The following is a 15,414-nucleotide window of genomic DNA, read 5'->3' on the forward strand; positions in this document are numbered from 1 at the left end:
CTAACACTGGGGAGAACCCTGCACCCATCAGTAGTTGATGCCACCTCCATTAGCTTTACACTACTGGAAAGTTCTCCTCTGCAAGGGGAATTCTCCACTGGCCACGTATAGCCAGAATCTTGAGTGGAAAACATGGGAGAATCTGGACCCAGGAGACTTTGCTTTTTCTTTAGTACAAAACTGAAACCTTTGTGCTGCATTTTCTTTCTGTTTTATATTTCTGAAACATGAAAGCTGATGCATATTGCATTCTGAATGAGTGGGACTAGAGTGGTGGTTGTGGTAGTTGTTGTTTTTAAAGTTTTTCTTCATTCAAAAAGTTGGCTTGACCTTTTCCTTATGAGGACAATGAGGGGGAGGAGAAGGTGAAAGAATAAGTCTCATTGTGGTACCAGCCTGAATATTTATTATATTGACTGATTAAATCAACCGGCATCAATTAAATCAATCTCCAGTTCATACACTTGCAACCGAAAAACTATCCCTTGTTAAGATAGACTGGGTTACTCCCCAAAATTCAGACTTAGATTTCAGGGCTGTTTAGATCCAGTGTTCTGGCTTAAGTCCACCTCCAGATATTAATTTTGTGCCAGGAGTCTCAGCTCTCCCTTTATAATGTGCCTTTGATCATCTTACTTGTGATTGTGACTATTCATCATTCTCCTCTGAACGATTTCTAACATTCCAAACTGCTGAGACATCTCCAACAGGCATAAAAATAAATAAATAAAATAACATGCCAGGAAAGTATTTCCTTCTTCCTCCCTTGCAAATTTAACACTGGCCTTGGGGATAGAATGAACAATACTGTTCAGTCCTGGTTCAGGGACAGATTAAATGCCCCACATCTCACGGCCTAGAAATTGGGTGCCTGGTACCTCAGGAAAGAGGAGACTCCCGTTTTTCAATGTAATAATAGCTTCATCTTCCCACCATAGAAGATTTGGAAATATCTGACCTTAAAAATCAGATACTTATATATGGAAAATCTATTTGGGGTAACAGAATGTTCTGAAGTTGAGGCAGTACAGCCTAGTGAATAGAGCACTGGACTGGGATTCAGGAGACCTGGATACCTGGATTCTATCCCGAGCTCTACTGTTGCCCTGTTGGGTGACCTTGGGCAAGTCACTTCACCCCCCCTGTGCCTCCTTCCCCCATCTGTAAAATGGGGGTACTGATACTGATCACTTCCTGTGAAGCACTCTGAGATCTGCTGATGAAAAGCACTGTACAAGAGAGGCATTATTATTTCCCTCCCTCATGGAGACCTGTACAGTCAAATTCCTGTAAATATGGATACTTGAGTTTACAGGCAGAGAGATGTGAAAAATAGCACCAATGTATTTTTAAAACATTTCCAAATGTGTCAAAAATAGTATATCTATAAAGTATGAGGTATTTAGGGTGCCACGATATACAGGCTTTATAGGCACTCATTTGAGATGACCTGCATAGCTCAATCAGGGCTTCACTGCGCATGCATGAATACTGCATCCATCCCTTGCTCTTACAGATAAAACCTTTGTCTCTCCATTATGCCATCAGATATTTGTGTATCTATATATTTAGCTATTTGAGCTGATCCCCCCGCCCCCCAGTTCCTACTGGTTCCATTCGAAAATACAGTTACTGGTTCCTAGTGCTACTGTTCTTCCAGTAGAGACCAGCCAGAGAACTGTGGCATCTACTGGAACTTCCATTGCACACTGTGGGTGAAAGCCTGGCCCCACTGCATTGTAAACCTGGGTCTGTGAGACCCAGGTTTGCAGACTCAAGATACATCCACACTGAGTCATCTGACTCGGGGTCATGAGTTAGGCAGCGAGTTTAAAAATTGCACTGTATATGTCCAGGCTTGTGCTGAAACCTGGGCTATGGGCTTTGCTGTGGAGATAGAGTCTTAGAGTCTGAGATTCAGCCCAAGCCTCAACATCCACACTGCTATTTTTAGCCTCACTGCCCAAGAACCATGAACTCGAGTTCAGTGACCTGGGCTCTGAGACGTGGTGCAGCAGGATTTTTATTGCAGTATAGACATACACACAGGGTTCCCTAGCCCGCATTTGAGCACCCACACTCATAGATGCCGACTTGTGCTCCTGCAGGTGGGTGCTCAACCCCCCCTCACCCTCCCCCAGCCTCGCCCCCACTCCACCCCTTCCCCCAAGTCCCCACCCCCATTCTGCCTCCACCTTGCCCCCTTTTCACCCCCTTCCCCAAGAGCCCACCCCACCTCTTCTCTGCCTCCTCCCTTGAGCGCATTGTGTCCCAGCTCCTCCCCCTCCCTCCTGGAGCAATGTCAAACAGAATCAAAGCCCAAGCGCAGTGTGCAGTGTAGATATACCCACTGAAGTTAATGGCAAAACAACCATTGACTTAAATGGTGTCTGGATTTCATCCTGTTTTTGCATAAAATATAATATGTACCATTGCCAAAATATTTTGTGCCATTAGAGATTTTTTGACAGAGACATCTATTGTGTTACACTGTCAAAGAAATCTTCAGCACAGTTGATTATAGCACAGAGTAGACAGGGGGCTCTACTCTGGGAGTGTCATAGGTAACAAGTGTTTTATTAATCTGATTTCAATGGAGTCAGCAGAATATTTCATGTTTTGTCTAAATCGATCCTAGTTACTCAACTATTTAGAGGTAGCTACCAATGGCAAATACAAACCAAAAAATTAAAGTAAATGTGACACACATTAGTTGTTTGGAACATTCATTAACTACTGCAAAAAACATATAGTATTGAGCCATATTCATCCTTGGTGTAACTTTACTTAAGAAAGTGGAATCAAATCAGGGATGAATTTAACCTGTTGATGCTGAACAACATATAAATGTATAATAATTACAGAGTATCCACTCCTACTGGATACATTCATTTTTGGCTGTCCAAATTGATAAACTTGTAGCCTGATCATTCAGAAGTACAGAGCCCCTGCAGTTCCCAGTGACTTCAGTTACATCTGTGGGTGATTAAGAGAGAAGGGGTTGAATGGTATGAACTTTAGGTTGCCAATGTTCGGACATCCTAAAATAAAATAACCCTGCAAATGATAGAACAGAGCAGAGATCTCAGCCATCCCCACTGTCTGCTCTTTGTAGTTCGCCTTCACTTCCTTCTTCTCTCTCTAATACTCTTGACTTCCTTCTTTTCTGCTCCTTTCACTTTCCCCTTCTCTAACCCGCCCCCAATCTCTTCACTTTCTCTTCTTCTCTCTTTATCCTTACCAATACCGCATACTCTTACTTCTCTATCCACCCTCCCCAATTTCCTTTGTGTCCTCTTCTCCACACTCTGCCTTCTCTCTCTCCCACTCCCCCACCAAATATATTCCCCTTCTCTTCTTCCCCCTTCTTCTCTTGGAAGTGGTCTTCCTCTTTCTCTCTGCCAGCTGTTTTTTGCACAGCAAACCTCAAGAGCATTCCCAACAACTACAAAGATCATAGTGCAGGCCCCATTGTGTGAAATGCCTTAGGGAATCTGTAAGTATATTTGAGCTGAAACAGAAGCAAAGGATTTCAAGAAGGAGCTGGAACGCTATTCCACTCAATGTAATCATTTTCCTCTTTAGATACAAGCAAAATACACTCCCTCGCCTGTTTGCTCACTCACATGATGACTTCTGTATTTCCAGCAAGAACATAAACCTTTCATATCTCACAGAAATAGAGATGTGGCCCAAACAAACTCCCAGATTTAATACACCTTAACTTTTGGATCTCAGTTGGAACTGAGCAACTGAAGCCCATCTCTAAGCAGATGGGCTTGCAGTGGATTTGAAACTATAATGACACCTCTTATTAGGCAGAGAATATACACAATAGGCCAGATCCTCCACTGTAGCCAAGGACTGCTCAGCACAACTCAGCAGGATCTAGCCACCAGTGGGTGTGAAGGAGTAAGGGATAACATTCCTCTGGGGTCATGGGTCTGGAGCTGGCCCAGCTGCCTGATTAGCTCAACCCCTGTAGCTGAGGAAAGAAATGGAATTACTTAGCAGCAATGAGGGTGAGGGAAGGGGCTCTGGAAGTGCCTGGGTGCTGTGTCCAGTGTACTGACAGTGGTGGGACTACTGAAAGGAACTGCTTCAGAAAACCAGATAGACAAGAGAAGAGACTACTGGGGAGCCATGGAAGACTGAGACAAGAGCCAGGTAAACTTGCTGTGGGAGTTAGTGGTATGAGAGGTTGGGGAAGGGACTGCTGTGCTCACACAGACTTTGAAGAAAGAGTCTGGGGAAGGTGGGACTGTGTTTTTAAGAAGGCTCAGTTAAAGAAACTGCTTCAGCTGAAAATAGTTTCCCTGGATTCCTTCAGAAAGACGGACAAGGGTTAGCCCAGAGAGTGAGCTGACTCAGTAGAGTAAAGCTCGGTCCAACAGGAGGAGGGTGCTATAAAATAATATATTCCAGTGGGTTTAAGCCACATTTGCACTCTTTCAAGCCTAGGTCATTCTGCACCAGTCTGGTTCCCTGGTGTAAATTGGCTACCCTAACTTGAGCTGCCTGCCAATGGCTTGAAGGTCCCAGAAGGTCATTGGAGAATCCCCATATGCAGGTGAGCTCTCTATGGGTTAGATTCGCTGGGCTGAGCTTTGCACAAGTGGCATGGCAGAAAGCTGCTCCAACAAGGGGAGGATCTTGTTTTGTAAGTGTGGGTGGGAAGAAACACTGACTCAAAAGACAGGAATATACCCAGTTCGTAAAGTTTATCTCAAGGTTGTGATAACCTGTGAAAGTTTAAGCATAAAACACTTGCTTAGCAATAAAATAAATCCGAGAGCTCCACTTTGTAGTATTCCATGCTGATATTATTTGGTTAAATGCTTTTTGTATTCTAGTCAGTCTTCCCCGCCCTCCTTCCTTGTGTAAGGTATGAGTTTCTGAGCAGACTATCTTGGATGCTGTCCTATCTTCTCTGTCACTTCTTGAATCAAACTTAATTCCCTTAACCTGACTGTACTGTCTATAAATTGAACATACCCACCATTTCTTGCTTTAAAAATCTTCTGCCAAAGGAAAAGTTCATTAGGGAATGAGTGAGTTTTGCCAGCATTTGCTTGAGTTTTGGGTGGACTTGAAACTCCAGCTAAATGTCATGAACTCTTGTGAAACAAAACTCCTGCTTTTGGATCATGAACTTTCTGTGAATTATTTTATACAAATCTAATAAGCCGCAGCAGCAGGACTTAGGGAGCAAAAGAGGCTTTTTTATTTGAATAAGAGAGCAATTTTTTTAAGTGACTGGTGACTTTGGGTGCCCAATTTGAGACACCTTAAAAGGACCTGATTTTCACTAGGGAAATGCTCAGGACTTTCTAAAAATCAGGCCCCTTTAACATGTCCCAAGTTGGACACACAAATTTGAAGCATTCAAAATTATTAGTTACTAAGTTTATAGCAGAAATGCTGATAAGCAGACATTAGTGTGAATGGTGAGGTTTCATTCTGGAGTTGAACAGCCCCAAAATCTGGGGTTTGTTCAGATCCATTTAATTTTAAAGACTACTTATAGTTTAATGACCAGGGGAAATGTGCAGTTTTGTGCTTTTTGCAAAATCAACAAGCTGTAATTGCAAATGTGTATAACAAGGCTGAAATAAAATAACGTGGGAAGGGAGTGGAAGAAGTTAAAGTTGATAGGTTTTAAGGTCAGAAGGGTCATAAAATTTCACCCAGTATATTCTATATCAAGATTAAAACTTGTTTGAGCTAGAGCATTTATTTTTAGAAGGATATTTTCAGTCTTGATTAAAAAAACTGAAAAGTGAAGGCAAATCCACCACACCCATAGATGGCTTGTTTCAATTGTTAATTATCCTCACTGTTAAAAATGTGTGTCTTATTTCTATCCTGAATTTGTCTAGCTTCATCTTCCAACTACTGTATCATCTTATGCCTTTTTCTTTGCTTGTTTTGCTAGATTAAAGAGCCATCTACTATTAGAAATCTCTTCCCCATGTAGATACTTGTAGATTGTGATCAAAGCACTTTTTCATCTTCTCTTGGTTTACCTAAATCAGTGGTCCCCATCCTTTTTATGTTGCACCCCCACCTTACCTGTAATGTAATCTTTCTGGGCCCCACTGGGGCTGGGAAGAGGGCCAGAGGCTGGGAGCAGCAGCTGGGGCCACAGCTGGGAGCGGGAGTGGCCCAGGGAAGGGAGGCTGGCCTGGACCCCACCGCACCCTCCCAGAGGTTCCTCTGTGCTCCCATAAGGGGGCATGTCCCACAGTTTGGGGACCACTGATCTAAGTAGATAGTTTCCTAACTCTCTCATTGTAAGGCATGCCAGACTTTGACTGATTCTTGTAGCCCTCTTCTGAACCCTTTCCAGTTTGTGAACATCCTTTTTGAAGTGTGCACACCAGAACTGGACATGCTAATGTTTTGTGCACTATTATTCTGTCACGGGTAATCTTCACTGTTCAGAATATGCAGCATATGACCCACTTGTAGATTATTTGTATTCAAGGAAAATTCTGCAAGGTGAAGCAGAAATGCTGGTAGATGTGTCCTCTGCTACAAGAATTCTGCCAGCTAGTAGGCTTCCTCAAGATTAAGGAGGATATGTGGTGGGATGCATTTTGCTGCTCCTCTAAAATTTGAACTTGCACCCCTGTACAGCTCATCCTACTCACTGCAGCATATGAACTAGCCAGCTGGTGGCTGAATCTTGACTCTAGTCAGTGGATCCCATACCCTTAGGAATGTTGTGCACAGGCTAGCATGTTTGTGCTCTCTCCTAGCATTTCTTTAAACTCCAAGGAACAAAACATGCCAATTGCACACAAGCAATGGAGAAGATGCTCCTTATGCAAATATGCTGACTAGATGATCACAACGATCCCTTCTGGCTTGGAATCTGACTCTGATACTCTATCAACCTCCATCGTCTGTGATCCAACCCAATGAAAGGTAGGATCTGTCTTTCTTTTTATTTGATTTCACATGAAACACAGCCTTTGTTTGTATGCACTGTTAAACATTATCTTTGTGGGCAGCTAAGAGCTCTCAAACTAGGTAGTTTATTTACTTTAAGGGTGTCAGCCTCTTAGAAGCTAAGAAGGTTGCAATTTGTGATTATGGCTTTGGGTGACACATTGACCACCTATGCGGAGACAGAATGGACTGACATCATGGCAAAAAGAATATCTTCAGTTTTTAGTTTTAAACTATTTGAAAGAGAATGAAGAGTGATGGTGAGACCAGTATGGGCTCTGGAATTGGTGAATTATTACTCTTTTTAAAAGTGATAAGTTGATTGTTGTTTTTTTAATAGGGAAAATGACAGGTTACATTCCTACTGTCTTGACTCTGAGAACTCCATCTCTTTCTCAGGTTCATTTTATTTTTCTTACCAAAGTAAGAACTAATGAACTTTAAATGTAGGGACTCTCACTTCAAAGGTCCTAAGGCTTTAACTCTACCAGTTTAACATGTGTTAAAAGCACACCGCCTTTTCTACACTAGGCTAACATTTGTTATCTAACACTTCCACATCCTACAAGATGCAACTGTTCCTTGATGAGCCTTCACTAGAACTAGTGATCTTCATCTGGCCACCTGTTTCATGGCTGGTTAGCTGGTGAGTTCTGAAAGGATCACAAATCATTTTAAATCTCAAAGTAACTGGTAATCATTTATCATTGTTCCATTAGTTAAAGGAAAACATCCTTTTGAGCCCCTGTAGGAAGCTACTAGTTACATTTATACTCATTTCAAAGAAGAGCTATTCTGCACTAGCATTGCCCCGATGCTGCCCTCCCTGAAGTGGAAGGGGAAATACTGAGGTAATCGGCATGTCCTTCCTCACTGGAGATATGCTGGTGTAGGGGAGAGCATACTTCAGGGCCTACTCTTGCTTGGAAGGATTAGATTTTTATCAGTAAATGTGGTTAAGTCGATTTCACTGTACACACACAAACCCACCAAAAAAATATTCCCATCAAGGATAATCAAAGTTTACAGACAGAAAGTAAGAAAAATGCTGACTGAGAACTTACTAGAGTTTGATTTAAGGATATTTACTTTGTATATTTTGACATGGGATGTTGATAGTTTGTGTTTTAATGCTTGCAAAGCTTTAACTTTTTGAATCTCAACATTTACTGTCATTAAATAATTATCTGATCCTGCCACATAATATCCTGCAACTGTGAAAATTTAAATAGATAAAAATACAAACTTAAAAATAAACATCTACGTTATCAGTTAAAATTATTTTTAAAAACATCAAATTGTGCCAGCTGTGATCAGTTCCATAAATCCCCCAGTACACTACAAGGGATGTGCTGGGAGGAGCTGGGGCCAACCTGCACTAGAAACCAGACCCCTATTATGGAGGGACAATGCTAGCTGGAAAAGCTTTTTCCTTGATTGACTCAAACTTCTTATTTAAGGTCATTTAGAAATCAGGCTGTAGGAAGCATTTGGAACTCCCAGTTTAAAAGCTGAACTGAGGTTTGAGTTTTTATATTTTAATAGGTTTCAAAAAGCCCCAAATACCCCAGTAAGGTGGAAATCAAGACCCTGGCAACTGGTCCCATGAGCAACTGTAGCTCACCTGACATCCCACTATCAAATATAAAAATCACATACTTTCGTTCTAATTCCATGAATGGTGGTGCTTTGAATTACCTTAATCTTATCAAACAATCCCCAAACTACTACAAATAACTTTGACATAAGCATACAAAAGTAAAACAAATATCTTAGGCATACTGATAGGCAATGTCCTGTGCACAGCTTTCTTAAGCTCCGCTAGCCCTAGTTTATGCACCAATTTTATCACAAAACTATCTTAATCTGTACAGAACTAGCCTAAATAAATGTTGGCCTGTATTTTGCATGATTCTTCAATAGTGTAATTCCTACTCAACTTATTTATTTATTTTATCTGTACAATGGTAGCACCTGAGGGCCTCATTCACGGACCAGGATCCTGTTATGCTAGACACTATACAAACATACATTGCCAAATTATCAGGCCAGTATATTCAGTCAGAATTCTTTGGAAGAGAGAGTGTCCTTTTCTAGGGTTCTGAATTCTTATGGTCTTATGGGAGCTCACTGGAAAAAATAAAGTCAAGTCACTTTTTTTTTTCTCATTGCTTTTCTATAACTTTAATTGAAAACTTTCCAAGAGTTTTAGAGTAGGGACTGTGTTTTATGATAGATGTGTACTCTTTCGGAACACAGACAGCAAATATTAAAGTAGCAGGAACACTTTTTTTAAAGAAACAATCTAAATACTCTTTTGTTCTATCGAGAAACACTCTTGTGCAACAGATACTACAAGATGGAACTTCTTTTACTTCATAAGCACTAATTCAGAATCTAACAAACAAAATGCTCCACCCTCAAAATAAAGATTTCCTGCTATCCTATACAGTGAACATTTTATTCTTGGACAGGCTAAAATATTGGAAAGCTATGTGAACTATTTGCTTGCATTTTCCATCTATGCATAATGACTTTCGATATAAAGTTACTGCATACATTTTCAGTAATTCCTCAAATGAGTATAAATGATAAATTCTTAGAAAACAGATTAAATGCCAGTCAAGAGATATGAAGAGTAAATGTAGTACCGGCTTTTTCTTAAAATGTTCATGCACAGAGATTTTTTACTTGAATTTTGATCTGTCCTATTAATTAGGGTCAGTATTTCTTACTTTGCCTTATTTTAAAAAATTTAATGCCAAAGCAATTTTTGTTTGATTTTTCATACCTATGTTTTTAAAACAAAGACCTGAATCCAACAAGGTGCTGAACACCTTGTGTTCCCATTGAAATCATTAAGTACCATGCACTAGCAGGTGCCAAGGGCCAAATTCTGCACTTACAATACTATTTACTTAAATGAAATGATCTGAGACATAAATTAGTGTTGAGGTGTGGAGGTGGGGGAAAAGAGGAAAAAGACTATTTAGCAGTCACTTCACTTTCCTTCTGGAACAAGCTGGTGAGGATCTTAAATGTGCACTCTATCATGCTACTTTCTTAAGAGGTCTGGACGTGATGGAGAAAGGAGAGGGATCATTCCACATCTACATTGCTTGTTGGAGCTGGAACAAGCTGTATTGTTCCACTCCTCTGGATCAAATATAGGAAATGGCTTTTTTTCCTCCTCAAGAGTGTTGTCTCAATGAGAACATGAATTTGGGGTAAAATCTCATTTAACTGTAATTGATGGCTAGATTGGGGCTTATTTACCTGGCAGGTTAGCAAGCACTCCAGAGTGTGAATTTACAGCCCACCAGTAACTAAATTGTGTGGACACCGCTACAGTGCTTTGAAAGTCCTGGTGCATGGCTTAGCATACTGATACTTCAAAGTACAGTATGTAAAGCTGCAGTCTGGGACTTTCACTGTGCTGTGGCCAGGGGGGGCTCCAGGCCAAGTGCTTGCTTGGGGCGACATGCCACGGGGGCGGGGGGCGCTCTGCCGGTCGCTGGGAGGGCAGCAGGTAGGGTGCCTTTGGTGGTTTGCCTGCGGAAGGTCCACTGGTCCTGCGGCTTCGGTGGACCACTCGCAGGCACGCCTACGGGAGGTCCACCGGAGCCGCGGGACCGGCGAGCGGCAGAGCGCCCCCCGCAGCATGATGCTGTGCTTGGGGCAGCGAAATGTCTAGAGCCGCCCCTGGCTGTGGCAGTGTCCACACAGTGAGTTAGTGCATAGACGGCAGGTGTGCTGTAGATTCACACCCTGCCTTGCTGTATGCTATCTTCACATGCAGACAAGGCTTCAGACTGGCCATTCTGCAGATGTGCAGCAAGGAGATGTTTTCCTCCACCATTACCTCCAACCCCTTTTGCATAGCCTATGTAACAGCCAGAAACAATTGCGGCCCCTTCGCTCAGTCAGATGGACTATTTGGTCATTCATAAAGGGGTATGACAGAGCACAGGCAGAAACTTCCTGGTGATCCACACCATCCCCACCAAACGCAGGGCTCTGCCTTAAGCACACAATTGAGCCCTAAAAGATTTACCTGAGGCTGTAGGTAGGGAATTAACATTGGTTTTCATCATTTTTAATCTTCTCTACAGTGTTTCCTCAGAAGCTAGAAAGACCGAAGAGGTGATTGATAAGACTAGGACACTGTGTGAGGGAAGAGTTCCTGCTGGATTTTTCCCTGGTCATAGTGTAATGCTAGTTTGTTCAGAGTCCACATGGTCCCAAAGCTTCCTCTTGCCATTACGAAGACATCTGCTCATTCTTTTTTACTCTCAGGGCAGTGTCTTGAACTACTGACAGGAACTATTTAATGCTAGCCGGCTGCTCACCTCACTGGCACTAGCTCCAGAGGCTTAGAGACCTAAAAGATATGGGTTAGATTCAACAGTTGGCACCCATGGGATGGAGAGCAGTCAGCAGTCATGAGACTGATCAGTATTGTTAACCTTCCCATCATTCTAGGAATTTCCTGTCTTATTGCAGGGGATGCACAGCATGGCCCTTACAGAGAAAACAGGTTGGTTCTTTGATCTGTGTTGACAACAGCTATAAGGCTGGACTCATGCAGCAGCCTATGGCAGAAGGCCTAGCATGGAACAAAGCCAGGACCTCTTCTTCAGAAAGTCTTAATAAATTTCCTGTCAAACTGCTAATCAAAACTCAGACTGTTCTTTGAGTATCAGTGGCATATACAGTAAGACCTTAAACCTATAAAAAATACTTTTATTATTTAATTGTATCCTGCATGGAGATACAGTACAGTAACCTCCTCTTATCTTAAAACAGACAATCTATTGTTTTCTTGCTTGACTGGATCTAAAAGAAAATAACTTTCAATGTATGACCTAAAGAAAGATTTTGCTAAGCTAGTTTAAATATCTGTTGTCTTCAATATGTAGATCAAAACAAGAGCCCTGTCTCGTGACAAGGCTGGGTAAGTGAGAAGATCTTAGATGCTGGGTGGAATAAATACAGACAATCTGTAGTGCAATACATCTTTACAAAATACGCTTGTGTTTCACTGTGATAAAAACACTTGTCTGGAACCATGATCTGACAGCAGCAAGAAACATACGGTGCACATGGAGCCCACCTCAATGTATCAATTACAAACTGGATGTTAAAGCAGCAAAGAATTCTGTGGCACCTTATAGACTAACAGATGTTTTGGAGCATGAGCTTTCGTGGGTGAATACGCACTTCATCGGATGCATTTACAGATCCAGACTAACATGGCTACCCCTCTGGAACTGGATGTTAAATAGGAGCTTGATCCTGCAGTAGTTGACACTGGATACTGAGCTCTTTTGAAAATCTGGCCATGAGAGTCAAGAAGAGTGCTGGGTGCTGAGGCCTTTAAAATCTGGCCCACAACTCTCCATTAAAATCAATGGCAGTTTTGGTGTGGAAAAACAGCACTTCATGCAGACATTTTTCCTAGTAAATAGTTTTATAAAAGTTTAAAAAAGTAGTAAAGCTGTTCTTTAAAAATATTGTTTAAAAATTTTGAACATTTTTTTTGTCAAAACAAAAATAGTATCTAAATTTTTCAGGTTTTTTGCTTAAATATTTTCTATTTTCAGCTGAGGAAAAATAGTTTTTAGGGTTTGGGGTTTTTCAATTAAATCCCTATTTATTTTGAGGAAAATGTTCATTTTTCATGGAGATTTCTTTCTATGAACTTTTCACTGAAAAAAGATTTCTGAATGAAAATTTTTGACCATCTCTAAACAGCGCTGGGAGAACTCACCGGAGCCAACCTTGCTGGGTCCTGTTTGTGTAGGTTATGCATACCAGAACCTGCAAACTCTGGTCACAGGGCCTCCACAGTTGGTTTGCTTGGTGTTTCACAAAACTCATGTGGTGTCCCTCCCTGGAAACTCCCTGCTAATAGACTAAGCCCGTAAGTAGCAGTATCACTTTCTCATGTTGAGTAGCTCAGTATCACTCCTTCTAATTTTGAGTAGCTCTGAGATTCTAGACCTTTCACACAGTTCCTGGGATCTTTCGCACAGTCCTAGAGGCTCCACTATTACCATACTCATCATCCTGAAGCATTTTTTCTCATTCAATAAATAGCTGTTCTGGAATTTCTGGCTATCCTTAATCATATGTAAAGGTTGTTAATTCCATTTTCTATCAAGACATTTTGGTACTTAGATCTACTGTGAAAGAATAAACACTTTTAAAATATGGTTGTTCGGCTTTTAACATCCAAAGTAGGTAGAAACTTTGGTAAGAAGCAGCAGCCCTTATAATGTTTCTATAATAGGCTTACTCTGTGGGCTTAGACAGTTTCATATGCAGTTGGGGAAACTATTCACAATTTTTTTTCAAAATCAAATAGCTTATCATATTTTCCACTTTCTGTTTGCTTCTCTTAATGCAAACACTTTCACATGAATGTTGCAGAATGGTTATTCTTGGTCTGTGTTAAGGGCCTGATCCAGTGCCCACTGAAATCAATAGGAAGCACTGGTTGAAGGGATCAGGACTAAAAATGCTTTCCCCCTGCTTATAAAGTTTGTCATCCAGTCAAGGAACAAACATTTCTATCTCAAATCATGAACAGCAAATTAGACTAAGATATAGTTGAAGTAAATATTTTGCAAGCAGCCCAATTTTCCTCCTCCCTTCTCAGGAATTAGTGTCACATTGCTACCACTATCAACCTTTCTGAGATGATGAAAAACCATGAAGAACACTCTTCTCTGGATATGCTGTCCTTCCCTACATCGTCCTTCCCTGAATAATAGTCTGTGCCAAGTCCCCTGTTCTCAAAAGGGCTCCTTAATCTGAGTCACAATGTGCGAAGAGACTGCATTTTCTGAGCAACAGATCACCAGGGTCTACCTCTAGCAAAGGACTAGGTTGTGATGACAAAGCTACACCGTTAGTGTCCATGTTAGAACTGGCTCCTGGTATCTGCATGGGCCCTGAACAGTTCACATGATGACTTATTTCTCCCTCCTTTGCTTTGATAGTTATTACTTCATTTGTAATTCCCTTTACAGGTCATTAGTTTCCTTGGTCATTGTGTGCACTAACACAACAACCTTGGCACAGAGGCTGTTATGGGCTTGTGCACATGGAACTGCCCACAATTGCTAGTTTTGTCTGTGCAATAACTGTTGTGAATGCCAACAAATGATAGAAAATGGGGGACTGGCACAGAGTTCATGAATACTTACACTAATAGAGCTGAAATTTCTTCCCTCTGGGGAAACAAACGTTTAGTTGTCATTGAAATCTTGCACAGGAAATTTTGAGTTTCCTGCTGAAAATGGGAGTTATGGTGCCTCACGGAAGTTGTAGTTTGATCCTTGTGTCCTCATTCTCCTCTGTGAACAGGTACCCCAGCTGGACAACATCTCCCATAATACAACAGAGAGTCTCCCCTTTTTAGTGAGGGGAAACTATGCAACTTGGAGTCTCTGACTGTGTTGCTCTGTGGGGGATGTGATCCAGCTGGGATCCTGGCCCATAGAGGAGAATGGGGAAACAAAGAGCAAACTACAATAACCATTGTTGGCCACAATCTTTTGTTTTTTGGGAAATATTTAGACAAAAATAATTTTCAATGGCAAGCAAAAAAGTCATTAGCCTAAAACCCACTTTTCTGTCAAAGAATATTTTGATGGAAAATTTGCAACCAAGCCTTCACATAAATCCTTTGTGTGAATGTGGCAAGAAAAAACTAAACTGAAGTCTGAATTCACTCTATCAAACTATATAGTGGCCTAACTTTTCTAGCAGTGATGTCTCAAGGAAGGCCAGACTCAAATGCCAAAAAGGGCAAAGTTTAAAACAGGAAGGGAACCTTTTTTCTATCAGGGGCTACTGACCCAGAGAAAAAATCAATTGCGGGCCACATACAGACCTGCAGAGGGGCACGGAGGGTCGGGGCTTCCCCCCGCAGCGGGGTGAGCTGGCACTCATGGTGAGGGTGGGAGGATAGTGCAGAGGCTTGGGGTTTCCCCTAGGCTCCAGGATGAGGCCAGAAATGAGGGATTCAGGGTGCGGGAGGGGACTCCAGGTTGGGGCAGGGGACTGGAGTGTGGGAGGAGATAAGGAATCCAGTGTGGGCTCTGGGATGGGGCTGGGAATGATGGGATTAGGGTGCAGGAAGGGGCTCCGGGCTGGAGCCAAGGGCTTTGGACTGCAGGGGGGGGGGGTAGGGGTGCAGGATCTGGGAGGGAGTTAGGGTGTGGGAGGGGGTTCCGACCTGGAGCAGGAGATGCGGGCTCCCACTAAGTGGCATTTACCTCAAGTGGCTCCTGGTTGGCGGCACAGCAGGGCTAAGGCAGGCTCTATGTCTGCCCTGGCTCTATGCTGCTCCCAGAAGCAACTGCCATATCCAGCCCCTAGGCAGAGGGGCCAGAGGGCTCTGCACTGTGCCCACAGACACTGCCCTTGCAGCTCCCATTGGCCATAGCTGGG

The 15,414-nt window shown here is 42.2% G+C and overlaps 1 protein-coding gene across 1 annotated transcript in view; it reads right to left on the reverse strand.

The window, feature by feature from the left end:
• Positions 1-15,414, reverse strand: part of CFTR (CF transmembrane conductance regulator) — a 142,405-nt gene that overhangs the window by 79,726 nt on the left and 47,265 nt on the right. The gene's annotated exons all lie outside the window — the stretch shown is intronic.

The sequence above is a fragment of the Gopherus flavomarginatus genome, chromosome 1, assembly GCF_025201925.1.
Source record: "Gopherus flavomarginatus isolate rGopFla2 chromosome 1, rGopFla2.mat.asm, whole genome shotgun sequence".
Taxonomy (NCBI): domain Eukaryota; kingdom Metazoa; phylum Chordata; order Testudines; family Testudinidae; genus Gopherus; species Gopherus flavomarginatus.